Below are 27,757 nucleotides of genomic sequence, written 5' to 3' on the forward strand. Positions count from 1 at the left end.
ACCTTTGAAAATAGAATTCTACGGTGAAAATGATCTAATTACATACTGCATGGTTTTATCGAAGAAACTCATTTTGTGATTTTGGTGGTGTTTTGGAAGAGACATTCTGTGTTTCTCAAATAAGGAGCTGTTGAGATGATCACATCTGTTGGTAGAAAAAGACTAAAAAAAGATTAGTTTTGGTTAGAAAAACAGCAATGTCTGACTCTTGAAGAATAAAGGTCAGTAATATAAGACCCCTAGTTAAACCTGGGTCAATGATCAGATCATTAACGAATTATTTACACCAAAAAAAGTAGAATAAGAAATTAACACCATTCTGGCCAAAGGGGATGCAAAGCCATAATTCAGTTATTTAGATACATATTATACTGCTTCTCCAATAGTAATAATATTAATAACATTAATGAAACATGTCTGAGAATGTTTGCGTACTTTGTCATGGTGATAGAAATTAAAATGTGTTGCTAATTTGGATAAAATTCATCGTAATGATCTGCTCGTTTAGTGCTGCTCGTTTAGTGCACTATAAAGGAGAGGGAAGAATTTGTTTTATAATTTGTTTCTTGACCCTAGTAATCAGTCTTCCTAATAACGTTTTTTAAAGAGCCCTATTTCTGAGCATATAGGTGTTTGTGGTGTTTAATAAAACTTCCAATGATCTGCACTTTATATTAAATGATCGGTGTGCATTGAACCCACACAATGGACAGACAGTATCTTTGTTGTACATATAACTGTAGAAACTGTTGTACTGAGAAAAAGTTTTTTTTTTCTTTAAGGTGTCAGGCCAGTTTTCAAGTGTTTTTCTCCTGCAGAAGCTTATTGGAAGGCCCTCTCTCTTTTTCAGTAATTTCCCACCGAGGGCATCTTGAAACTGTCTGTACTGAATAGCATTTGCTGTTCCTTCATCTCCCCTCTGCTAATGATATCCCGGAAGTATTCAGGCAAGAAGCAGTACTTTAACTTGAACATTTAGTTTCTGCATTTCAACTGTGAACCATATTTCTGCAGTTGGTGTACATGTCATGGCCATGAATCTCATGGATCTGCAAAAGAGACTGTTGTGTCCCAGGGCGTCCAAGACAGGCCATATATTACATTTGTAAACAGAGTTTCTCATTATATTAACTGTCTTTCCTATAAAATTAAATATAATGGCATACTTTAGTTGCCTCAGTTTACAATCTTTGCAAAGTGACATAAATAGGCTGTTCACATGCTTTAACTATCATGGAGTGTTTTTTAAGTGCTATCTGAGGGAATAATTAAATATCATACCAGCTTTAGGTTTTGTGTATGTTTGGTGTATAATCAGAAGTTTACTCTGATTTCTCAGTGTACGCAAATTTTAATGTGGAAAGTGACATTTCTGATCCAGAGTTGAACTGGAAATACTGAATGTTAAATATGAATTAAATATTACAAATGAGTAATGTACCCTATTTGATTTTCAATCTAGCTAGTATAAGTGTTGACTTAGTATTTAAATTGTAACAGAACAAGCAAAGGGAATTATGTTATTTCTTTGTATTGTCTTTGAATATTTCCCCACTGGCTGTATTATTACAAGATAGAAGACGCTACATTAATGCACAAATGATTTGCCTGTCTTTATTAAACACACATTATTTTTAGAATAACTTCATTGATTGGTTAATGGGTCTTTGCACTGTTTTTGGCATGCACAAGACTTTGGGTCTTCCTGTACATGGTGTAATGCAAGCTCCAGTGCCCAAGATTTGAATGAGGTCCAGCATCTATTATTTTCCTGACAAAGTACTACACTGCGTTGTCAGTTTCTGGCTGTGAAGTGTCTGGTATAATATAATATTTGTCCATTTAATTCAATGTTGTAATTTTAAAGTTGACAAGCATAATAACAAAAATTACTCACTGCGGCAATGAAATCCTCTGTCTATTAAAATGTAGTTTACATTTCTTATTCTAAATTATGCTTTGACTATAGTTTAATAAACATAACATCTTGGACTTTGTTTACATTAAAGCAATCCTGATGAAAATTTAATCTGTCAACAAACTTTCTTAAACTGTTAATTTCATTAATGTATAATGTTGCATAAATGTTATTTTAATAGACTTTTAAAAATTATTGTTTAGAGTGGAATTACAATCAACACATTTTAAAAACTGACAGTTTGGTTGATGTCTGTGCTTGTCTTTTAAATTAGATTATGTATTTGAATTAGTAATTGTATATGTGAGTACATACTAAATTAATATTGAGTTATGACAAGACTCCATCCATCCAACCATCATCTAGTCGCTGATCCAGCACAGGGTCACTGGTGGCCTGGAGTCAATCCCTTATAGGGTACAAGACTGGTGTATACCCTTGAAAAGATGCCATTGTATCACAGTGCACAAACACACACACATATTCACACAAAATCACATACTATGGGAAATTTAGAGGCAAAAATAAACCTGCATGTCTTTGGACTGGGTATCTGGAGGAGGCCTGAAAAATAAGGGTCGAGCATGTTAACTCCTTGGTTTGCCGATACTGTATTCGGGGGCTAGAGAAGACAAAACCAGATGCCTGGCTACACATCCAATTATAGTCGTTTTCTTTTCTGGGGTGTGTATTTTCCCTATGCTGACACCAAAATAGTTGGATTTTTTTTCCCTTTTTGTCACCCCCTGCTGCTTTTGTTAATCCCATCTCCATTTGTTCCCAAATAGAAATCCCTATTGCACTGTCCCATCCCTGTTTCATGCAGTTCAGTTCACCCTCCTGCCTGAAGCGATTCTCAAAACCATATAAATTAGCAACCAAATAAATTAGTCATAAACTTAATTTTAGACTAGGAACGATTATTTTATGTGGTTCCTTTACCGATGTTCTGGGCTCCATTTTGAATTGTATTTTTGCACATTACTTTTGATCTATGTGTTTATATTCTTTACATGATAGGCTAGTGTCTTGTCCTGGGTATGTCCTGTATGCTCCAGACCCTGTGTCCCCTATACATAATCCTAAATTGATATTGGACAAAGTGCATTTAGAAACATAAGCACAAATATTTACCTAATGAAAAACCTGTTTTAAAAATCCAGGTGTAATTATAATATAGGTACTGGTACCACTATGGCTCTAAGGCCATGCAGCCCCAAACATAAGGGCTGGTTCTGGAACATGCACCCAGGATGACCTAGTCAAACAGGGCTTTCCAGTCAATCCTACCCCTCAGCAGACCAATGAGTAGACCGCTATGGTTTGATGACATTTGCCCCAAGCAATATATACCCCTTAACCATACTGATCAACACCCAGTCCGCTATCAAACCTGAGAACTTTGCTGGAAGCAAGCCAATGCAAAGTTGAAATGACCTCCAATAGTGATTGCGTATTAACCTTCATGCTGGGCTCTACAGCGATCTGGATGAAATTCTACTTGGCAGGCACTGCTGATATCGGCACCATAGTGATGGACATACTTGCCAACCTAGAGGAACTTACCTGTCACAGCCCCATCCTTTCTAGGAGAAAAACAGATGAGCAGATAGTAGCAGTTAGAGTACCCATTAGAGTGGCAATGATCCAGTATAGGGCTGTTCTAACCATGCACTCCAGCCATTAAACTTAGCTAACATTGAACAGCCTAATACTGGAAGAGCCTAGAAATACAGGGCTTCTTTTACATTGAAAGCTAATGCTACCTATATAGCCAGTTTCTCAGAGCCAATTTAAGGCACTTTTCTACCAATGGCAGCCATCATAGCATACCAAAGAAACTGCATTGACATTCATCACTGTCCCTGTTTCAGAGACAGTGTAACCGATCCTCATGTCAAAACTGGATCTCACCAAGTTGATAGCAAGAAGAAATCAGAGACCTGCTGGAAGCTCATTTACCTCTAGCCCACCATTATACTACCGACAGGTGCTGGAGGGTGGCACGTGCTTGCTTTTTCCTGCTAGTTGGTGGTATTTCTCTTGGTCACCCAATAGGCTGGGTCACATTTAATCCTGCTGGGAAGAGAGCTGAGCTGGTCTATTTTTTTATTTATTTTTTTCCACAATTCTCTATGGAAAAACAAATCAATATGAGAAAATAATATGACACTTAAAGTTATTTTGCAAGTTTATATAGAGGTTCAAGATTTTTTTTTCTCTCCATTGTGGTTTATTCATAGTGCAGCAGACACAGCAGGGGAGATGGTCAGCCAGGTTCTTGTGGTGGCAGAGTCCCCTGAGACTGCAGCATTGGAGTTCACTGTAGTGTGATTGGAGCTCTTATAGACAAACACGAGCAGGTGCCCAGTAGCATCGGATAAGGATGATGAAGCCACATCAGGTCCCTCTTACGAGAAAGGGATTCAAACACAAACGCCAGACCAGGTTTGGGAGAAAACACCTTGCTAACCAATGTACTTTGATCTCAATCTCTCTGCCCCTCTTGAACCACTGACCATGCTATCCTTGAGATAGATGCCAGGACTGCCATAAATTCCTTTGGATCCATCAGTGGCATAGTTAATTAACCTGCCTGGCCATGTGACAAACACTGGCTCACACAAAGGGAGAGCTGTGGAAAAGGACAATCTAAGGGTACATTTTTCTTCATAATGGACATAAGTGGACATTGAAATGTAACAATGTAAAACAAATACCATTTTGTTTTTTGTAACAATCTTATTTCATTTTATGCAGAAACATATGCATGTTCAATAAGTAATGATTCTCAACAATGAATATAACCCAGCTTGCAGATATATGAATGGATGCATGCGTAATCTCATTTGCTCACTGTCTTGTCTGGCACAATATTAGCCAACCAGAGTGTCCACCCATCTCCAAGGAAAATAAATATCACTAACCAAAGCACTACCCCAGACACCTTGGCATTAGTGTGCATTCTCACTGTCATTGTGGCAGTTTTTTATGTGTGTGTAAATGTTGTTTAGACGGTGTTTTGCATAGGGAAGCCGCTAGCTTGTCTCTAGTTTATATAGCTGCAGGTTAATCTGCGTACTTCTCCAAAACCAATCCTTCTGCATCTTCACTATTTCCCCAGTTCTCATTTTAGGTCATTCATTTTATTTACTGTTTTTGTTCATGCGTTTAACCATCAATTCATTTATTTTGTGAATTTTCTTTCATTCATTCACTTAGCTTCTTTGTACTCATCATATTCATACTATATATCTTCTCTTGTTCATTTATAGTATTCATTATCATAGTAGCTGATGATAATATCATTAGTATTATTCAGTATTCATTAGTATTGCTCTTGGATTTCATGCCACTGAAATTCATTTTATTAAAACTGTGTCTTCCTTGTGCTTACAAAAAGAAACTGTATAAGTTATCAATCTCACAAAATTCTTTCAGATGAGTCAAATGATACTTCCTTCATATGATATGAATAAATCTAATTAAGTGCAGGGATCATTTTCACACTGTTAAGGTGAAATTCCTTACCTGATACTCAAAAGTAATAAAAGGTAACTGAATTTGAGATTCATGTTTAACATGTGACCAAAACCTACTACCACATTATACTATATTGTGTTGATGCTTTATTTAAAAAAAAAAATAGAATTTAACTTTATCTTTGTTTATAATTTGGTATCATTTATATTTGGTTTGGGAAAAAAAATAAAACATGAAAGATGTCAATTTTTAATTACCTACTATTCATGTTTGGAGTTTTATGCAGTTTTTGAATTTTTAGTACTGAAATAGACCAATGTCCATGGATTTTTTTTATTGTTGGAATATCTTTTCTGAAAATAAGTAGAGCTGTGGCAGGAAGAAATGGTTGTTATTGACATTTGATCTTGAGATTCCGATATGAGACAAATAATTGATTTCCTGAAAATTTACAATAAAACCTTGAAGCTGTTCTTTCAAGTGATATGTTTCTTGAAATGGTCTATGTTAAAGTTTTTTGTTCTCAGCTTCAAAACACAGTGCCAGCTCATACTATTTCTTTGATATCCTAGTTTCATGAGATGACACAATGATTTACTGCTAATGAAATTAACGTTTGAGTCCAATCTGTTGTCCTTTAATGGTTTTACATGTGAAACCAATAAACACTATTGTTTAAGTCAGCTTCATAACACTGTTTAATAGCTTTTATTTGACACGTGATGTTTTGCATTCTACTATATCCTAATCACACTTTGACAGTACGGTGCATGTAGAAATGGGTTACATGCTTGGCAGTAAGTAATACTTTGATGATTAACCCAATGCTGTACCCATTCCGAGACTGTCAAGGAGACCAAGCACAATAATGATCTTAAGTCAATACATGGACATCACATTGTGCAATCAAAAGAAATGTTGCATTTCACATTAAAGTCAGAGACAAATTTGAGTCAGAAACCAATATGGGCAACATTTTGGATATCTTTTGTTCATAACATTTGCACTAACTCAGGATATTGCAAAGTCTTAAAGACTGCATTTTCCTTTTCAGAAAAGTACAAGGTCAGAGGACATGATCAACAATTGATAATTTCATATGCATAGAAATTCACTATGGCAGAAAAGATTGTCAATGTTCACAGAAAAGAGAATGCACCCATCTTATACAAAATGTGAGATTTTATTATTAACCAGATGAAATAATATAATAGTCTTGATATTTCATGTTCATAAAATAAAGGAATAAACTTACGTAATTTTGTATTTTTATACTACTGAGAGAGGTTAGATCAGACTACAGTGACAGAATTAAAGTTAAAATCCATCAGCCTTTCCATAAATGGAACTCTTCAAAGACTGGATTGCAGTATATATTTCAGAAGGTCTGGGAAATTAAAATAAAAATAAGCAATGTAAAATACCACCAAAATCTGATGTATGTATGCAAGGCCTTCTGTAAATTCCATGCAGGTTTTCAGCTGGTGAAATTTCTGATGATCGTGGTTTCTGAGTGCACAATGTACATGCTGATGTGATGTTGAAGCTGCAGCTGTATTGCCAGGCAGGCATTTAAGGGCAGAGGGAGTGGAACTCTGGGTAATGGCTGCTGAGGAGCCTGTCTGAAGTGGGGGGCAGGCGGGGGGGACGGGGGGGGGGGTGAGGTAATGATGACACAGTGTTCAAGCTGCCGGCTAGAGCACTTACTTTCAAGTAGTGACCTTCAATTGAACCCAAAGACTTGGATCATTAGTTTCTCGATTCATACGCGGATCTGCTGCCAGGTATAGAGATTTGTGAACAAGTACATCTGTTAGTATAGTTAGGATAAGAAGTCTTTTCCATAAACAAAGCAACTGTGCTTCTTCTGTCTTCATCTGGTTTAAAAATTCAATGCATTAACAAATTTGTAGGTGTTTTGTACTTCACTTCATCGCGCTACTGCACAAAACCATCTTAGTTCTTATCTTAATTCTTATCTTCTTTGTTTATAGAAAGGCAGGCCATGAATAACAGAAACACTTTGTGTGTCACACAAAGAAAACGCACAATAACAAATGCTGGCCTGAATACTGGGATTATATATTTGTGATCGTATTTATTTTAATAACACGAGATTAAAAATCATCAGTGACAGACTGACTGATGCCTTTGATTAGGAACTGATACTGAAACCTGGGACTTGACCTTATAAATTAGGCAGGGAAAATGGCCCAATTAGCAGCTGCACAGGAACTGTGCTCCTAGAATAATAGGCTTTCTGAAGGATCAGAAAGCAGTGGGAGGCCCAGGCCAATCGTGCGTGTCTCTGTGCCTGTGCCAGTGTACAGCTGTGCAATGTCTCAGTCTTTTAATGTGAACTTACTGACAAGTTTCTTCCGCCAGACAGGTGAACGGGACCCAAGGGCAGAGGGCTCTTACCTAGTTTGTTTCCATTCAATCTGCCAACTCCTTCTTTAGTACTTCAGTGGACTTGGTGGTGGATGAGGCCATTGAAGGTAAAGGAATGCTCCCTTTCCCATTTCCTCCTACCTTTCCAGTCTGAAGCAAGGTGTCAATCATCAGAAATAGTTTGCAATTTTATGGGGAATATAGGCATTGGTATTTGAGTTATTAAAACGACTTTCTTCTTGATTTGTCGCTTTTGTATCTTGCTTTGATGAACTTGATATTCCTATTGAGTGAGAAATACAAAAAAAAATTGCTTAATCGAAGAAATACACATGTGATTCTATAGGGCAATTTATATTTTACGTGACAGCAACGATAGATAAACCTATTCATTATACTGGAGCTAAGCCATACCAGAATGTATTTCTTTCTGTGTTCCACAGGTGACAGCATAAATAAGTAACATCTGTAACGAAATAACTAGCTAATAAATGCCCGCCCCCAACAAAAATCATGATATAATTTCATCAGTGTAACACACCAACATTGAAGATTACTTCTATTGTGGAATAAATCCTATGCAGGGTTCAGGTCCTCTCATCCACATGGAAGGACACAGTCATTTGAAAAGTAGCTTGAAAATCAATACTGATTTTCTTTTCCTGTTACCAAGAAAGACATAAAGACAAAATAAATCCTGCAAATCTATGCAAGAACTAGTTGCATTGGACTTTTTGATATTGAAATAGTATTCCTCACAGAAATCATATTCTCAATAAATATATTTTCGAATACTTATTAAGAGGAAGGAAAGAAAAAATAGCTAGATGGTATTGTTAGAAGTCCAATATGTGGTGAAAGGTTTTAGAATAGAATAAAATATTTCTTTAATGTCCATCAAATTTACATCAGATGGAAATTCATCTTTGACAGTGACGTAATTGAACACACAATACAAACAACACTATACACAATAAACATATGTCAATGCAACTAAATATAAGTAAAATACGTTAGAAAATCATTGCAGTTTACTCCAAGTGAGAGATTTAACATAAATGAATAAATTTAAAACAAAATACATAAGATACCAGTATAATAAAACTAACTGCTAATTAAATTATCTAAAAAAAAGTCTTTGTTAAGGATGGTTACAGCTGATGGAATAAATGACCGCTTGTAGCCTTTTTTCTTGACTAGTGGGACTACAAGTCTCCTGCCTGATGGGAATTTCATAGGAAATTTTGATATTTTTCATGGAGATTAGATGCCCCCAAATAGTTAAATGACTTCTCTTGGACTGGCATTTAAATAAACCTTAGAGCAGGTACTATACATGTTTGGGAAGAGTTGTTTACAGACACATAATGGACTTGTACAGATACAAGAACTCAGCACAATACCTAGTAACAGTGAATGCACACGGTGTACCTGTTCTTTGCTTTCTGAATAGATCAGCTCTATTCTTTATCGTGCATGTCAGCTTTAGTAACTGAAAGCACAAGATGTACTGAAATCTTTGGTTTGATTCTTTTCGTTGAACATTCAAAAATGTGATCACCATTTCTCTAAAGTGCACAAAGAAACAGAACATAGCTATAAAAGGGTCAACGCCATGTGTTTCCCACATATTGGACCAATTATCCAAAGGAAGTACTGTAAGAGAGCCCTTAACTAAATCCTCCAATTTAGAGTTAGGTTTAATACTGGAAAATCTTGCTGATGCTGGCATATGTTTTTATGTGCCTGGTTTTCTTTAAACTGTATTTTGTATGTTGTGTTCATGGTATTTGGAAGGGTAATGGTAGTAGGATGCTGTTTTGATTTTATCTCAAACTTGTGGATGTTGACAATTTGACTGACTGTTGGCTGGCTTGGGTCCAGCATTGTTGCTTACTTGTTGATGCTATGCCCTGTTTTCTTGTATTTGTAGATATATTTTCATTGATAATGGTAAAGTACGCTGACTCACTTCCCCATTGCACAGCACTGTAGTCCAAAACATCCAAAATTGGAGTTGGAATCCTGCCTCTACTCTGGGTGTGTGGAGTTTGCATTTTCTCCTCTGTGCTGTGTGGGTTTCCACCTGTACTCAATAAATATCCAGCCAGTGTAATTAGCATATCTAATTTGCCCATATTGTGTGACTCTTGGACTGTTATACACATGCCTTAAGCCCAATGCTACCTGAGATAGGCTTTAAGACCCCCTGTGACACTGCTGTTAGCTGCAACTTTAAATTAAACAATAACGATCCCAGAAACCATCGCTGATGTGGTTTGCAAATATATCAAAAGAAAATAGACTTGCTCATCACATAAGTATGTGATTATTTATCCAAATAAGGGTTGAAGAATTGTCTGATCATATATGTTATTTTCTAGAGTATGTAAAAATTTCCAGTGAGTATGTAAAAAATTCCCAGCCATTATTGTTATTGATTTTGCATAATCTGGTCAGTATAACATAGAAAACAACAACAGCAAAAAAGTTTTTAGTTTGGGCCAAGCATAAAACTAATTCTTTACAAAACAGTACCTAATACAGTAATTCCTTGGTGTCTATGAGGGATTGGTTCCTGACTGTTGTATACTTTAAATCATTCGTAGATTACTATACCTAATGCAATATAAATGGTACGTAATAGTTGTTATGCTGTATTATTTAGGGAATATCTGTCCATTCATGCATTTTCAGAAACCGATTATCCTCTGCTCTGCATGTGTGCAGTTGGCATGCTCACCTGTGTCGCATGGGTTTCCTCTGAGTTCTTTGTTTCCCTCCTGCAATCCAGAAGGTCTGGGAGCCTATCCTGGAGACTATGAGTGCAAGGCAGGGAACGACCCAGGATGGGGTGCCAACCCATCGCAGGGTAATTGGGGAATAATGACAAGAAAAAAAAACTCTGTACATGTTCAGTACAGATGCAACTATCATAATACATCCATCCATCCATCCATTGTCCAACCCGCTTATCCTACTGGGTCGCGGAGGGTCCGAAGCCTATCCCGGAAGCAACGGGCACGATCATAATACATATAGAAAATATAATTACAAATAGAGAAAATTAACACATTATTTGTGTGGATTCAGTGTAGTGCCCAAAGCATGTCAAGTTATTTTCAATCCTCGCTTGGTTGAATCAGCAGATGTGAAATGCACCCTGAGACTGTCAATGTGGATATATCTAATGTAATTCCTTCTTTCAGGGAATGTGTTGTTTTCTTTGGAACCAAAAATGTTTAAAATAATTTATTTTATTTTTTTGGTAGGATTTGGAGCTATATAACTGTTGCCTGTTTACTCGTTTCCCTGTCTTCTGTTTATTATCTGTCTCATTCAATCCAAGATCATTATTTCTTGTATGCTGAGCACCACCTTCTAAAACGCTGATCATATACAAACAAAAGTTGCAGAATACTTATAGTTCAGCTCACAAGATAAATATTTCTGACTATTCTGTAGGAATGAAATAGTATAGAGAAGTAAAATATCTGTAAAAATGCATTGCAAATGACCATGAGTCCAAAAAGGTGTCATATACCCAGAAATATATAGTGATAAAAAAGTTATCTGCAATGTCATTACCTATCCTATACAGGAAAACCACACCACAGCACACAAACCAACTTTTTCAGTTTTGAATGCTGTTTATCTATCTAGCCTCATTCAAATGTAACTACATGGATGAACATATACTGAATAAAAGGAAACCAAATGCATGAAACTTATAAATAATTTTTCATTTGTATAGCATATACAGTAGTTTCCCATGAAACCACTTAAAATTATCTTGTTATATTGCTTGTTAATGTCACATTTTATATCCTCTGCATCCAACCTCTCTATGATCCTGCCCAATATAGGGTTTCATCCTTAGTTAATGCACGGCCCCCCTTGGTCCTGGATGTTACCTCAATTACATCTTCTTACCAGGTGTGAGGGTTGTGCCATTCCTGGGTACCAAAATGACTGGACTTTTCCATATTCCTGTCACCATCCTTTATTATATCTAATCCAGTACAGTTAGTTCTCATTTAAAAGCAACAGGACATCATAGATAAGTTAATAGCTTTATCACACTGGTCATTTTTCAACAGATTCTTTTATGACAAATGTGTAATTAGCCAAAATTAGCTATTGTTAGCTGAGATAACACCATTCATTCATCTGGTGTGATTTATCTGTCGCTTCCCAGCTATCCCTGAACAAATTCAGGGATCATCAACTACTGGTACACATTTCAAACCCCAAGAGGTACTGCTCTGTAGCCAAATAGTCAGTCTTCAGACTTCTGTCAGACACAGACTTCTGCAATAATAACTTGATGATACCTTTCAAAGCCATGAATGTGAAGATGGCAGGTTGTGCTTCTTATTATTTTAATACCCAACAGCTGATAAACTTTAATAAGATAGCAGCAATGTTGGACCTTAATCAGTCACTACTCAGTCAAATTCTCAACATATATAGATGCATAGCCACATAGAGCTCGAATGAACCCATTCCCATATTTCCCTGCAAGATCTGCAGTATCCACTCCAATGCATTCAAATGATTTTTTTATCACCTGGGATGGGATTAGTGGGGATACCAAGGTAACACATGCAGTAGATTTTTAGTATTCCTGTTTCTCCATATCCTGTGTTAGAGAGCCTCTGGGGATGCACTTAACTTACACATGCAAGTGCACAGGAGCAACATTTATCTACTAGTACTGACAGAGATTGATGTGGTCTGTTGCTGCCTTATAACTTATCTGAAAAATAGACACATATCAAAACCTTTTGATTCCTTTATCAGTTAAATAAAGTAAGTGTGCCTTCGCTTAATTGTAATTCACTGGTGTTATGAACTGCAGGGGTGAGAATTAGCACCTCCAAGTCTAAGGCCATAGTGATGAATTGCTCCTTTCATGTAAGGGGGGAAAATCATCCTTTACTGAAAGATTTTAAGTACCTCTGGATCTTGTTCACAAGTAATGGTAAGAGGGAAAGTAAGACTGACTGGTGGATCAGTTTGTTTGCTTTAGCTATAAGGTCACTGAACAGGTCAGTAGTGGTGAAGCTCGCAGTTTGTCCCTGAAAGACCAAAAAGCAGCCAGAATAAGGTTCTTTCACTGGGGGCTGGGCTTTTTATTCATGACAGTTAATGATATTATGTTAAAATCCAGAAGATTACTAAGCACCACTTTGGGCCATTTCTTCGGGAGGTACTTTATGCTATTGACACTGTGGCATAAAGGAAGATGCTGTCCAGACTTTGGTCAATTATAGACAATGTTGCTCATCCGCTTCATATGGTTGTGGTAGGACAGAAAAACACATTTAGTCATGGATTCCTCAACATTACTTCTGACGGCCATCAGATTGTAAAATAAATCACTCCAGTCACATGTGCATTACTGTCTCTTTCTATAAATATCTATTTATTTATTTTTTCTGCAATGATTACGAGCAAAATTGTGTATTTTCACCCTAGTACTATACTTATTTTCAAGCTCACCCATTTATTTATTTCCATCTTCATTCGTTTACTAATTTATTTTTATAACGATTGTTGTCTGTAGCACTGTGTATTGTCTATTTTTGTCCTTTGTTTAGCTGTGTAGTGTACAATTTGTAATAACATACAATTTCCTCTCAGATAATAAAAGTATTCTGATTCTTTCAAACCCATCACACATAGCCCCGAATAATTGTGCTGTACTTCTAAAGTGGTGGGCTTCAGGTATTGCTCCATTATTGTGATATGTCCACTGGAAAATTATTATATCATTATTCGTTTCATTTTCCTGCTTCAAAATTTCATAACTGCTTGCTTAATCAATATATAGTCTTTACTTTGGTTTGGACTCATGACCACGATAGCATTTGAGGCCTTACAGTGGCACAAATCCATCAATCCATCTTCTAACCATTCGTTTATTCGTCAACAATAAAAGGTTTTAATGTGTAGACATGGACACTATTACGGTAATATGGAATATGACATTTTTTTGGGGGTATGCAATGGAATTTTGAAATCTTGGTGATTTTGGTATGATGGCATTAAAAATGAGAAGTTCCCAAGATAGAACCCCAGGTAGTAATAGGTGGCTTGTTTCAGTAGCCTGAAGCATTGGTTGAGTATGGGTCTGAGTATGGGTTGTTTTGAGCCCGCTTTCCAGGTACATTTGGCAGGATTTGCAAGGACCCCTCTCCAGTGTCATGACAAAGTAAAAAAAAAAATGAGGCAGCAGTACATGCAAGCTTGAGACAAACTCGGGGCTAGTGGGCAATCTAACACATAAAGTGTCCATTTTATGATGAACTGGATGCCATCTTGAGGACATCACCCTCTGCTGTTGTTGAGAGAGGTAGTGTTGACGTCAGTAATGAAACAGGTATGTTTGCTAATTCGCTAGCTCACATTAGTTGGGTAATGTTACTTACTTGCATAGCTAAATAATTAGCCAGTTGAATCCATCTACAGTAGGTAAAATTATACCCTAGATATTACACACTGTCTATTTAATCATAGATAGAATAATCATCAACCTTCATCAACTCCCTTATGTGTGGGAAGTACAATGTATGTTTATTTGCATCTTTCAGCAGAGGTGGAAAGTAGTGTTGATGACAGTTCTGCTTCAAGCATGCCTACTAATATCAGACAGTGTCCAAAGAGCTACAAGTGCTCACGATGATGTAAAGAAACCCAAAAGTAAGTCAAAGTTCACCAGTATGCAAGAGATTATTTGTTTGATTGCATCTGTAATCGAGCAGCAGAGGAAAGACCATGAGCTTTTTATGCTTAAAGAGGATGAAAAGTACCAGAGAGAAATAGAATAAGAGCAAGTCCAAGCACTAATAATACGCATTTGTGTTTCCTACTTGCTTACATAAATTTAAGTAATGTGACATAGGGCTATTTTGTTGCACATAATAATTTTGATATAATTTGGGTATTTTTTGCATTCAAGTGCCTTTATTTTTAAACTGTAAACATACATGTTTCAGAAACCACAGTTTTTATTGATATTCCATAAATATTTTATACCAATGTGTTTTTAATTTGGTACGAAAATGTTTTGCACTTTATGTTAGTCCTGCTTGATATTAAAATAGGTGCTGAGGACTCATTTGACCGGGCCCATGTTTTCACCTGTTATGTTGCAACATAATAGCAGCTTCGTTGGCAGTATGTCACAATTGTGGACCAGTCCCTTTGATTTTACTTTGATCACAGAATGTCACAAGCAGAAATAGCAGTATATTGTCGGTGTTATGCAATAATCATACTTGGAAAAAAAGCCGACCAGCTAAATCACAGCTTTACATTGATTTTCCAATAAAAGAGAACATGATAATGAGATAACATTGAGCTGTTAAAGAATTGTAACTTTTCTCCTATAATTGAGAGGACATAATTACAGACTGCTAAGTAATGATTACTACTTACTAGATCTGTACTAGATAGTTAATGGAAGTAATGGACAGAAACAATACATTTTGAGTAAGATTGATTACACTTTGATATAGGGCTGAAACAGGGAATCTATTCGATAACATAATCAAGCAGTTACAGCAGTTGTCTATGTCACCACATAAAGAAAACCAAAAAATAAAAGTTGTGATGATAACTTTTATTATGTTGAGATCACGAGAAAGTCATGATATCAAGATAGTGGGAAGAAAAAGACAATGATGAGTGTCCTCTCTGGACTTCTGTAAACTATAGCTCACAAACAATGATACAAAATTACTCCAACTGTTATGTCACGTTATGGCCAAATGCTGTCATTTTAAATATGTAAAACTCAAAAATGATGAAAGCCATGCAACAACAACAACAGCAGCAACAACAATAATAACTAGAAAGGGAGGTTTGTGAACAAACTTCATGTTGGCTTGGAAAACCCAGCTATAAAAATTCAAAAGTGTGACACTGGCAGCAGCTCAATTTTCCCATTGAAGTCAATGAGTAAAATCTGATTGGCTGTTGGAGGCTCCACCCACTTTTTCAAACCTTGTACTGCAGTCACCCATTGATTAATGTTTGATTAATGTTTAATGTTTAAAGTTTGGGGACCCTGCCATCAAACGTGTGAGAATGGCAGCAGTTCAAGTGTTTTGAGAATGGCAGATGCCATAATTGACCAGAAAATTATGACATAGTTGATAGATTTTCTATATACCTGTTTTCTGATTGGATGAAATTTCATTGGGTGCAGGAATGGACCCAGGATTGTGGACATCCACCAAATTTCGCCAGTCGATTTAGTGTGACCCCATGACTGTGTGACTCAAGTTTGGTGGGTTTGTCTTAAAATCTGTGTGGGGGGGAGCAGTTTAAGTCAATGGGAAAAAGGGGGTGTTTGGCGGGACATCCCTGAATGATGGAGGGTGTAAGAGCCCCAAAATCACAGCTATGGGATGAAGAAGTGTGGAAAGTTTGATGGTTGTTGTGCTCCTAAAACTGTAGGAGGAGAAGCGTTTCAAAAACGGAGGGGAATAATAATAATAATAAGTTGAAAAAGAAGAACAGTATGTTGGCTTTTTCAAGCCAGCGTAATAATAATAATAATAATAAGATGAAGAAAATAAAGGAAGCCACTACTTCTACACACTGGTATTCAATGATTCTATAAAAAATATTTGTAAAAAAAAAAAAAGGAAAGTCAGTTTCATGTCAAAATATTCCATCAAGAATGAAAAAATCTGTTTAATTTACTTTCAGTATGTGTAATTAATTTAAGGTCTGATCTTGATTGAAGATACACCATACACATTGGTAAATATTATCAGATAATGTGATTAAACCAGGATCATCATAATTTTTATCATTATAACAAAAAAACATGCAGTTGGAAGTCTGTATGTTTTTATTCAATTAATTGGAAAATGTAACCATATTGCTAATCCTTAATCATTGACCTTTTGTATGTAAGTAATATTTACATAACGATATTCTACTGATGGTGGATAATATATATACCCGATTTATTTAAGAGCTGTTTTAATTAATTAATTCTTAAAATGCGATTGTCTTAGCTCCTAAATGAATTTTAAATATCCTGTCTCCAGCTGTTAAAAAATGTCTAACGCCAGTAAGGTTCAGGGGTCTGACAAATGCAAACATGTTTTCCCCAAGAATTCTGTGTTTTACCTCTTTATACTACATGCTTGTAGGTTGTGTGGATATATGCAAATGCACAGATGGAACTGAGAGTACAATGCCATCATTTAGTCCCCTATGATTTTAAGGTGAGACACTCAGGCAGATGGAGGTTTTACGGAACACTGCACTAGTCAGTATAGAACCAATCTAGAAAAACTCTTTCTGCGTGTTGGTTTTTGTTTGGGCAGCTTTCTGTAAGGGTATCTGGGACTAATATTGCATTCCAGTTGAACTCGTAACTCGCAAAGTTCCTAGTCATAAATTTCAAATGGAATGCCCCTAAAATCAGAATTCTGACTGGTGAACTCAGAGGAATTGACACAACCCCGAGCCCAGAATCCAAGATGGCTCCGCTCTTTATCAACAGAAGTTAAAACTTTTTGTAAAAGATAATTTGTCAGATTTAGGGTAGCCCATGCTAATTGTAAGTGAACGAAGATAAATCCCATTTAAACTGAGGTACCTTAAATCCGACAAGTTGTCCAGCTAAGCAAGAAATCTTGGTTTTTGAAACAGCTCCCTGGTATTGCTAAATGGCCTTCCGACTTGCTGTACTAGAATGCTGTTAACTTGTGTGTAAAGTCATTTCCAGTTTCAAGTTCCAACTTCTGAGGTAAATGGAATGCAGCATTATTCTGTGTTTAATTAATGGAATAACCCCCCATTAACTTAACTTGGAATGCATCTTGGACATTCGGGTTTATTGGAGTGTTTTTTTTCAATGGTTTTATTGCTACCACAGACGTTCTGCTTGTGGGAGCATTTTAATCTAATCACAACACTTTAAGAAATAAAAAATATACATTCAGTGATATCTGGGCCATGAAGTTCCTCCTCCGACACTATACTGACAATGGACATTCCATACAAGTTAATGGAAAGAATTTGTACATCTGAGAAAACCTCTAATGAGTCAGGGTCGCACTGACTAGCAGAACACTACAAATAATGCTTTAGCAGTCGATATAATGTCATGCAGGCAATACGGGAATTAAATAGTTTGGCACCCTGTTATAACTTGACTGACCCGTCACCTTTCAGAGTGACTTTTTTTGCAATAATATTCCGCAGTGAGTTTTTCAATAAATAAAATGATAAATTAAGTCTAAATAAAGAGCCTATCAGGTGTTGGTGGGTGGCAAACCTGTGGGTGGCAGGGGTCTTGGCAGAAGACAGACTTCAGTGGATGAAAAGCTGATGTTTCTGACACAGACGGATGCAGGGTGGGCAGGAAGATAAGAGTACATAGCATGCAGTGCTCTTGGGTGCTGAAAATGAGATGGCTGCAAACATGCCTGTGAGCTCAGAACACACAAGTTGCTGCATATAGACCCTCATCGACCCATTGTTTGGATGAAAAAAGAGCCAAAGGATCTGTAGGAAATTAACATAAATGATACCCTTTTTGTGGCTTCCTGCTTTTGAAACTGGAGTCTTGGAGAGAGGCAAAGTAATACACACTACAAAATTCGCATGGGTTAACCTTTTGCACCTGTGATTGCAAATCCAGACAGTGCTCATTATTACAGATATTTGAGGATTCTCTGTATGCCATGCATAATATAGATAATATAGAATCTTATTTTAGTGCATTTTTCCACTTTATTTGCAGAGTATCTAGCAGGTTTTTGGTGAATTCAGGGACAAACGCAACAATTCCAATTCCAACAAGGAAATGGAATTGGAATTCAACAGCAACTACAGGAAATTGAGCTGGAATTAAACCAGAGTTTCAGGAAGTGGAACTCAATTCAATGAAATTTAATTCTAATTGTGATTGTAAATTATTTTTATGATTATTAAATATAATTCTATTTTTGTTCGTTCTGACCATTTATTTGAGAATACATGTAGTGACATACATTTGAACCTTTCAGAATTTATTAACAGGTATACCACAATGCTTACAGACTGCATTGCAGTTACGTGAAGTTGTAGGAATTGCTTCCCCAAAATGATCCTTTACAGAGGTCTTCCAAGAAATTTCTCGTCCTTTTCCAGCTAACTAACTAATTAACTAAATAACAAAAACAAAATCTCCATTCTCACACCTTCAGTTGCCTTCATTTATACACGTAGGCTTGTATGAATGCATGGAACTCTGGGAAATGTTTTAATCAAATTTAGGCTGTAATGTCCAGAGTGAAAGAATGCAAATAAGACCTTCATATTTTCTTAATAAAGAAATGAAAATAAATAGAAAAAATGCATGTATGTGTTATTACGGGGAATCGAGGGAAGAACAGGGCAGACGGGGACTTAAATGCATAAGACTAAGGGACGGAAATGCAGAACGACTGAGAACAATCGGGAATTCACATGAGGTAATGAGGGGGGCGTGGCAAACAGGAGGATCGTAGGAGCTGGGCGTGACATTATGTTGTATTCATTTCAAGCTTTTCATTTTTGTGATTCATAATATTTAATGTTTATTATCTAACAATTCAAGTCAAATTATCTTAGAAAGTGGGAAATTCAGTTGTTTGCGTACATTCCAGTTCAATTCCAATTTTATTTCCTTTGAGTTGCATGCAATTCTAATTCCAATTCCAGGAACTGAACTGGAATTTACCATGGATTCTTAATTCAATTCATGAATGGCCCCAACCCTGGTATGTAGTACAAAAGTTATAAAAATATTTACAAATTGCTAAAGTCCCCCCCCCCCCACAAACATGAACTTTTTCATGATACCTGTCACAGCCTGTCCCTCCTTTCAGCCACCCCCTACTGTTCACCTCCTTTGTGTCTATTAGTCTAGCCTCATGTTCCTGCCCTCCTGTTAATCACTCCCAGCTGCCTTGTGTTTGCTCCACTGTTACTCACTCATTTAAGTGCTCTCTAGTTCTGTGCTCCTCAGTCTGGTCATTTTCTAGTTGTTTGCACCCCTGACCTTGTTCCTGTCCCTTTAATAAAGGGTTTCCTCTAGGAGCTGCATTTTGGGTAGCCCCTTCCCCTTTTGCCGTGCCATTATAAATATATTTTTTATTTAAAAAAATTGTATCTGACATATAGTAATATATTCTTATACTTTATATGTGTCATGCCCCGATCGTTCGCTCCTCCAATGTGCCACGCCCCCTTGTTAACCTCATGTGGATTCCCCGTGTTTATCAGCTGTTTCTGGTTACTGTCATTAGTGCAATGTATTTAGTCCGCGTTTCAGTTTGTTTCCCCAGTCCGGTCATTGTAATGTTATTCCGTGTTTGCGTGCTCCGTTGTCACTATTCCTATTAAAACCCCGTTTCTGCCCCGACTTTTGGCTTCCTGCGCTTTTTCAACGCTCCGTGCGTCGTCCCAGCATAACAATATGTAATAGATTCTTATACAGTATATAAATAACATGTATAATACATATATAATATCCTTCGCATTTTCTTCTTATTCTTTCTTGTTTATAACAATGGCAACTTAAAACGTAAATATTTTCTGGTATAGAAGCAGAAGTAAAGTTAAGAATTTTTTTTCTCTGAGAATTTTCATGCATTCTGCTTTTACAGTGAGCACTGAAAATCATAGAGACTGTCTTTTGGCTTTGCATGAAGCTACATGCCCTTCTCCTTAGCCAGTGTAGCCGACTAAAATGTAAGGTGATATGACTGATGCACATCAAACTACTTGGCAGACTGGTGCAGTTCAGTCAAAGTTTGCCTAAGACCATTCAACTCAGCAAGGAAACTGATCAGTGCAATCCTTTCTATTTGAATTGCAAATGCACAGTCCCAAGTGCTCCTCAGTGTTGCTATTCATTATGCAAATGATGAATCCTGGTATCACTTCATTTTGAACCATTTTTGCCTCTTCCAGGGAAAAGTTAAGTTTGCATGATGGGAGCTAAGGGCACAAGTGTCCAGATGTTTACTTCCGTAGGAATTTATTGTTAATGCATAAACCAACATTCTTTGCTTGTACACTTAATAAGCAGATCATGCTGCACATTGTTTTGTTCCTTTTTATTAAAACCTTAATGGGAAAAGTACCTTTAAATTAAATGACCTAAAACTTTTATCCTTTTTTTTTGCACAGGAACAGGAGAATTTAAGTGAATCAAAGGCAACATTAAAGAGTGTTTAGATCATACAGATGAAATGTAATTTTTTTCTTCCAACAGTATAGGACACCAACCAATATTTTGAACGACAACTGCAATGAGCTCTATGGAAACTGAAATTCTAGATTCTGGCAGCATGATAAAGATATAGAAAATTCCTTCAGTGGATTCTGTGGGAATACTCCTCTCTTATTCTCTTTACTTAGTTGATAGATATCTGTGGGTAGCTGCCAGACAGTGACCCACACGCCTACACATGTACAAATTGTGGTAATACTGTATCATATCCACATAAAAAGGAATGTGAAGTTAATTTTATTACACTTAATACGTTTTTAAACTAGTTCTTATATATCTAAATCCAAATCAACATTTTTAGAAAGGATTTTCAAGAGATGCGAACAATTGACACACCGTGTCCTATTAACTATTCCATTAATTGCTCCAGCATGATCTCAGGCCAGAGTCAGAAAGTAGAAATAGAATTAAGATGCATTTTCCAATAGTTCCATCTCTGAAGCACACATTACTAAGAATACATCACACCAGTTCATCATTAATCCACCAGCAAACACCAGCACACCAGGTGTATTGGATGTTGTTAATATTATCAGAGTGATTTTGTACTGGAAGAAAACATTCATGGGGAAATTTGACTTCTGCTTATTTTGACAGAACTCGTAATGCCCATGAGTAGAAATATTTAAGAATATATTACATTTTTTAGTTATCTCGATATCCTTATTTTCCATATTGAAATTGTTGTTTGTGTTTTATACAAAACTGTCAATATGTTTACATTGAAGAATGTCTGCATGAGCATGGATAGAGGGATGTTGAAAAAAAGCCACAGAGAGAGGTCACAAAGTAAATGCCAGTGAGGGATTGTTTGCTAATCTTTTCTTTTCTTATCCCAGTCATCGTTCTTGTCAGAAATCGGATATGAAATAATATCAGCGTGTCTCTCAAGACTGCACATGCAAAGCACAAAGGTGATGTTATCAGTGAGGGCAGGCATGAATGAACTGATGGGGCCTAGCGGGGATATATGCCTGCCAAGTAAGGCAGAATATTATGAAAGTGACGAAAGGTATTGCGAGGATGATGGGAAGCCTTATCAAAAAAATAAGATAATACACATTACAGTCATGAGGTAAACTAATTTTACCCAGTGATAGAACTTTCTGCATCATGTGTGTAAACTATACTCCACATTTTATCTGCCTTCTACAGGCAGTTTTTGAAATAATTATGCCATTAATAACCACCTTCTGAAAAAAGCATGTGGAAAACAATGAAATTGTTCAATGATTGCATGAAAATCCGTGGAAAAGCCTTTGCTTCTGATATTTTGGTGCTCTTTGGGTCTCTGCTATTCATATTTGTTTCACATTCGTTACTGAGGTAAATGTGGTGCTGAGATGTTATTTTCAGTATGTGAAGTGAAAAGGCAGTGCCAGTGTCAAATTAACAAGTACCTATTGTATCTATATTAGGTTTTTAAAGATTGCATTGTATTCCATGTTAATATAATAAAGCCATGAATGTGATTTGATCAAGGAAAAAATGCTTCACCATATGGTGCTTGTTCAAAATTATTTTAGACAGTGCAAGCTTTAAATAGTACACTGTACATAGTAATCTAAAAATGAGAAAAAAAAATCTATTAGTCTTTTAATAATGAGTCAGAGCTTAAACGTGACATTCTGTTTTGAAGTCTGACATTTAAATTTTATTTACATACTACAGAAAGAAGTCTCACGAGAAACCCGTTCCCTTTTCTGATAAGAATAAAAAAAAAAACTAATTAGGTAAAACCTTCCCATGGTCACTATTAACGGTTATCTTCATGCAGCAATAGTTGAGAGGCTGCAAAACTGACAAGCCTTCGTAAGCTGTTAATCAGATATGTGGTTTTGTCACAGGGATGGTTTACAAAGCTGGCAGCAAAGGTTACATCTCTATAAACCACTGTAAACCTGATGCGTACCTTATCGCAGACAGCTAAGTCAAAGCACATTAAAAAGGACGCCTAGAGGTAAGATACACTGTTAGTGATCCTGCTGTTGCCTGGGAGCACGAGCTGCATGCTGGAGTGCGCCAGCCGCTCGCTGACAACAAAGAGACTTCAACTTTTCACCGACTAGATCGCATTGCCCCTGGATTTGTATAAAGCTACAGATTGTAGATAAACTTTTCTCAATTCCAGCATCAAACAAAGCCTTTCGAAAAAGCACACCAAAGAAACAGTCTTGTTTTTGTTAAACCTTTGATGCCCAATAAAGTATTTTCGGGGTAATACAGGTAATGAAAGCAAGAAAAACCAATATCGCTAGGGTTTACTTAGCATATTTCCAATTCTTTAAAGATATGGAAACAACTGGAATGGAAACAAAGCATGCAAAGCCAGACAGGACTAGCTTGCTTTCTTCTGTTGGAAGGCTGTGTAGTATTATGGCTGTGCACCATTAAGTTCCAAGCCCCTGGGATGAGATTTTATTTCATCTATCCATCTTCTAGTTTCATATAATGAGCATCAACGATGGGTCTGGAACCTATGGCAGGAAGCACATGGCACAACGTAGGGATACACCTTCGATGGGATGCAAATCCATCCCAAGGAACATGCACCCCAAGCAATTTAGAGATGCCGGTTAATCTAACTGCATGTCTTTGATGAAGGGAAACCATGCATGGTGAACATGTAGACTGCACACACAGAGCAGTGGTGGTACTTGAAAATTTTTATTCTAATTGATTTAAGACATGATAAATTGGTTCAAGTTTTGTACAGATGCGAGTTATATGCTGTGAGATCATTCATATTCCACATTGCCTCTGATCCAATATAGTAAAGTTCTCATATCCAGCAGTGCCGGGAAAAAGGGTAGAGAGAGGTAAGGGCCGCACGCTGACTACAGCATGTTGCTGCACCCACCACATGACGAACCACCTCTGAGATGAGACCCTGACTGCAGCCGTCCAGTGGGTGATCCCTCAGCGCCACACTAGTCCAAATGGAACAGTATGAGTTTTTCCAGTGGCTGGAGTGCCAATCCTACCACCAACCCAAAATTTCCCCTTTAAGTTGGAGGACCTCCTTGCAGGGCTGAATGTAGATTAACATCATATCCAGGACGAAGCAATTAGAGGTTAAGGGCCTCGCTCAAGGGCCCACAGGAGTAGGATCACTCCTGGCATTCATTGGATTTGAGCCAGTAACCTTCCAATTACTGACACAGATCCCTAGCCTCAGAGCCGCTACTCCTAGAAACAAAGGGACTGCCGGATAGTTGAGATTTCCAGATGTTACTCTTGAAAAACAGTGACTTGTAATGCATTTGGCATTGCCATGATGAGCAAACAATGGGGTGATGTTGGATGAAGTCAGGAATTTCATACAATACATGAGATAAACAATAAGAGTAAACAATAGCAGAAAATGTGAAAAGATTGGTAAAGCATGTCACTCCAAGGTATGAACGTACAATTCTTTTCTTTGTTGTTTTTTTGTTAGTTTTAGTTACTTTCATACAAATTTGTAATAGAATAATCCATTCATCCATCCATCCATTCTCCACCACTTATCTTGGTCTGGGTCGGGGGGCAACAGTCTGAGCAGAGATGCCCAGACCTCCTTCTCTCCAGTCACCTCCTCCAGCTCCTGCAGGGGGATATCAAGGCATTCCCAGGCCATCCAGTACTGTATGTCCTGGGTCTGTCCAGGGGCCCCCTCCTGGTTCGACATCGCTGAAACACCCCCCACCAGACATTCTAGGTAGATGCCAAAGCCACCTCAGCTCACCATAGAATAGAATTATTACTTATTATTATGATTTTTTCTTTTATAACTATATTTCCAATTCTGCTGGTTACTCGAGGATACTGTTCAATTGAATGTCGGAGCTTGTACTGTATGTGGTTCTGGCATTCTAGTAGTTACTAATAAAATTGTGAAAAATACATCAAATAATCAAACAAATTCTGAAGGATATCTGTCTGTTTCAGTTCCTATCTAATTATACAGTGAAGTGAATGAAACTTTTGAAACTTTTAGAACAGCTGTGACTAAGAGTAAGTAATGTTTTACTCTAATGCCATGTCTTTTTTTGCAGAATACAGAAAGCATGGCTGCCTTTCTCTCCACTGTAATTTCTGTGTATGGTATTATGTATGGACTCATTTAATTGAAATTGTTGTGTGCATGACAGTTGTGTGCTGGATACTTCCTGTTGCCTCATAATGAGATCAGTTTAGGACACCTGATAGAGAAACATAGTTCAGAAATGCCCTGTGCTTTAGTCACTTTAAAACTTCAATGTTAGGACTAATGGGAGACTTTTCTATAATTATTTTGTAATTTTAGATCACAGGGAATAAAATAATTAATAATGAACCTTGGAAAAGATAATCCTCTGTTACTAAAAACATTTTTTTTTTGCTTTGTTGCTCCTTGTCCCTTATACTGTAAGCTATTTTATTTAAATTTAACCAATCTCAAGTTGTCTTTACTGCCTAAAATAATGACAGAAGAATACATAAAAACAAGCTTAAACGTGTCATTATGAGATACATAAACTGGTTTTTGAAACAACTCTATGGTTGCATTTTACATAAATCCGGACTCTATTTTACCTGAAACAAAGAAAAAAGTATCAGAAATAAAATTAAAACTATGATTTTATAATCAATACATAGGCATTATAAAAATATTACGCAGTGCAATATATTACCCCCTGAACCACCACCCCTCTCTCTCTCTCTCTCTCTCTCTATATATATATATATACATAGAGAGAGAGATAATACACACACATACACACAAGCAATGACATAAACTATAGAGACAGTATTATCTAGAGAGAGCATTGGTGTTGTTAGAGGATGCAGAAATGGAGGGCTGCAGGCTTGTGCCTTTGTGGGTAGCACTGTTGCCTCACACCTCCACAGGCAGCAGTTCAAATCTTGCCTCTGTGTGTGTGTTTATGTGTCCTCCTGGTAAATCGATTGGCTGTTCTAAATTAACCCACTATGTGTGTAATCCTTTGATGGACACACATAATGTCTGGAGTACACCCCAAAATTGTCTCCTGTACTGCCTGGCGTAGACTCCTGACCTTGATGTCAGATATGCATTTTTTTTTCACTTTGGATAAGAATAAAATACAATAATGACCAACAGTCACCCTTATGCGCAACAATGTGACAATCTTAATATGATCTACTTCTGTCTATGTTGGAGTAGCTGTGACAGTGTACCTTTGTCAGAGGAATAACTAGTAGAAAAAAGTGTAATCAATTTTTGATTACTCTCTCCCAGTCTCCATCCTGTTCATTGTTCAGAGCATTCAATCTTCTCTTACAGACTTCTTCAAACTTCTATAATCATAGCATCCTACCATCTGTTCTCTTCACTCTATCCCCACTCCTCTGCTGAAAATAATCTCTTCCACCTCCTGAAATTTGTCTTCTTTTTTTCAGTTCCCTCTTGTCATTATATTCTGCCACTACCTTCAAACAAACACAGATCACACCCCTCCTGAGAAAAATCGACACCAAATACAGCATTCTTCACACATATACATGAATGTATTTGCGCTCCAGAACCTCTAGAGTTCTACATCTTTACCCCAGAGAAATTACATTAGAACTAACTGGTCTTTGGATAACCAATTAAAGGTATGCGTTATCTGTAATATCTAGATTCACAGTTTTGAACATAAACCACCCTTCGATCCTTGAGGGAAAGTTATGAATCAAACACACTGCACTGGGCTGGTTTGAGTTGCACACCTCAGCTAAGCCTCCATCTGCACCATGAACCTTGTTTCTTCTAGGTTTCTTATATTGAACATCACCTTCTCTAAGTACCTTCTAAAGATTTTCAAATATAATATGTTTAATAATCAAATGCATTAGTTAACAAAGAACTTTGGCAGGTTAGCTGTGATGGGTTGGTTTCTCATTCTGGGTTAGTCTAACCAAGGGCGTAACTTTGTCTGGAACATTTGGGGGGTTGAGGTCTCCATCCATTACGGGGGAAACATGATTATTGGGGGGGTTGTATTAGCTGGTTTTTATTTATTGGGGGGGGGGGGGGGGGGGGGGCTACACCCCCCCATTGCCCCCATAATTTACGCCCAAGAGTCTAACCCTGTCTAGTGCCCATAGCTTCCTGTATAGAAAATGGATGGATGGATTGATGAATGATGCAGATTAGTAGGCTAGATTCAGGGTATTGAACTTGATACAATAGTTATAGTTATGACAAGGTTAGTAGGGCTTGGTATCGATTCCGATTCACTAACTATTTGATTCAGTCTGAAATCATTTTATCTGAGGAACTATGGGTAGAGTTCGTACCTGTCTTTTTCAAAGCATAAAAAATTACCTCTGACTGAAAATAGCTCAAAATAAAATGGGAAAGTCTAAAAGTCACATGCTAAGTTTCAGAAATCCAGCCCCAGCCTGCATGTCCGATCTCTGTGTTTCCCTCGGACATGGCTCCAAACCAGCCACACCTGTGTCTTGTTAGTCTTACCTCTTGTTCCTGCCCTCTTGTTAACCAGCCACAGCTGTCTTGTGTTTGCCCCTTTGTTCAGTCCTGTTTATTAGTGACTCTATGGCCTTGTTCACACGGACGTCTGTACCAGGCGTTTTTCTGGCGTTCGTGGCGCCAGGTCAGCGCCGACCATTTTTCTGCTCATTGGAGCAAATCAAAGCGTCCACACGGGCATTCAGCACCGGCGTTC

Source organism: Paramormyrops kingsleyae, chromosome 2 (assembly GCF_048594095.1).
Source record: "Paramormyrops kingsleyae isolate MSU_618 chromosome 2, PKINGS_0.4, whole genome shotgun sequence".
NCBI classification, from domain to species: domain Eukaryota; kingdom Metazoa; phylum Chordata; class Actinopteri; order Osteoglossiformes; family Mormyridae; genus Paramormyrops; species Paramormyrops kingsleyae.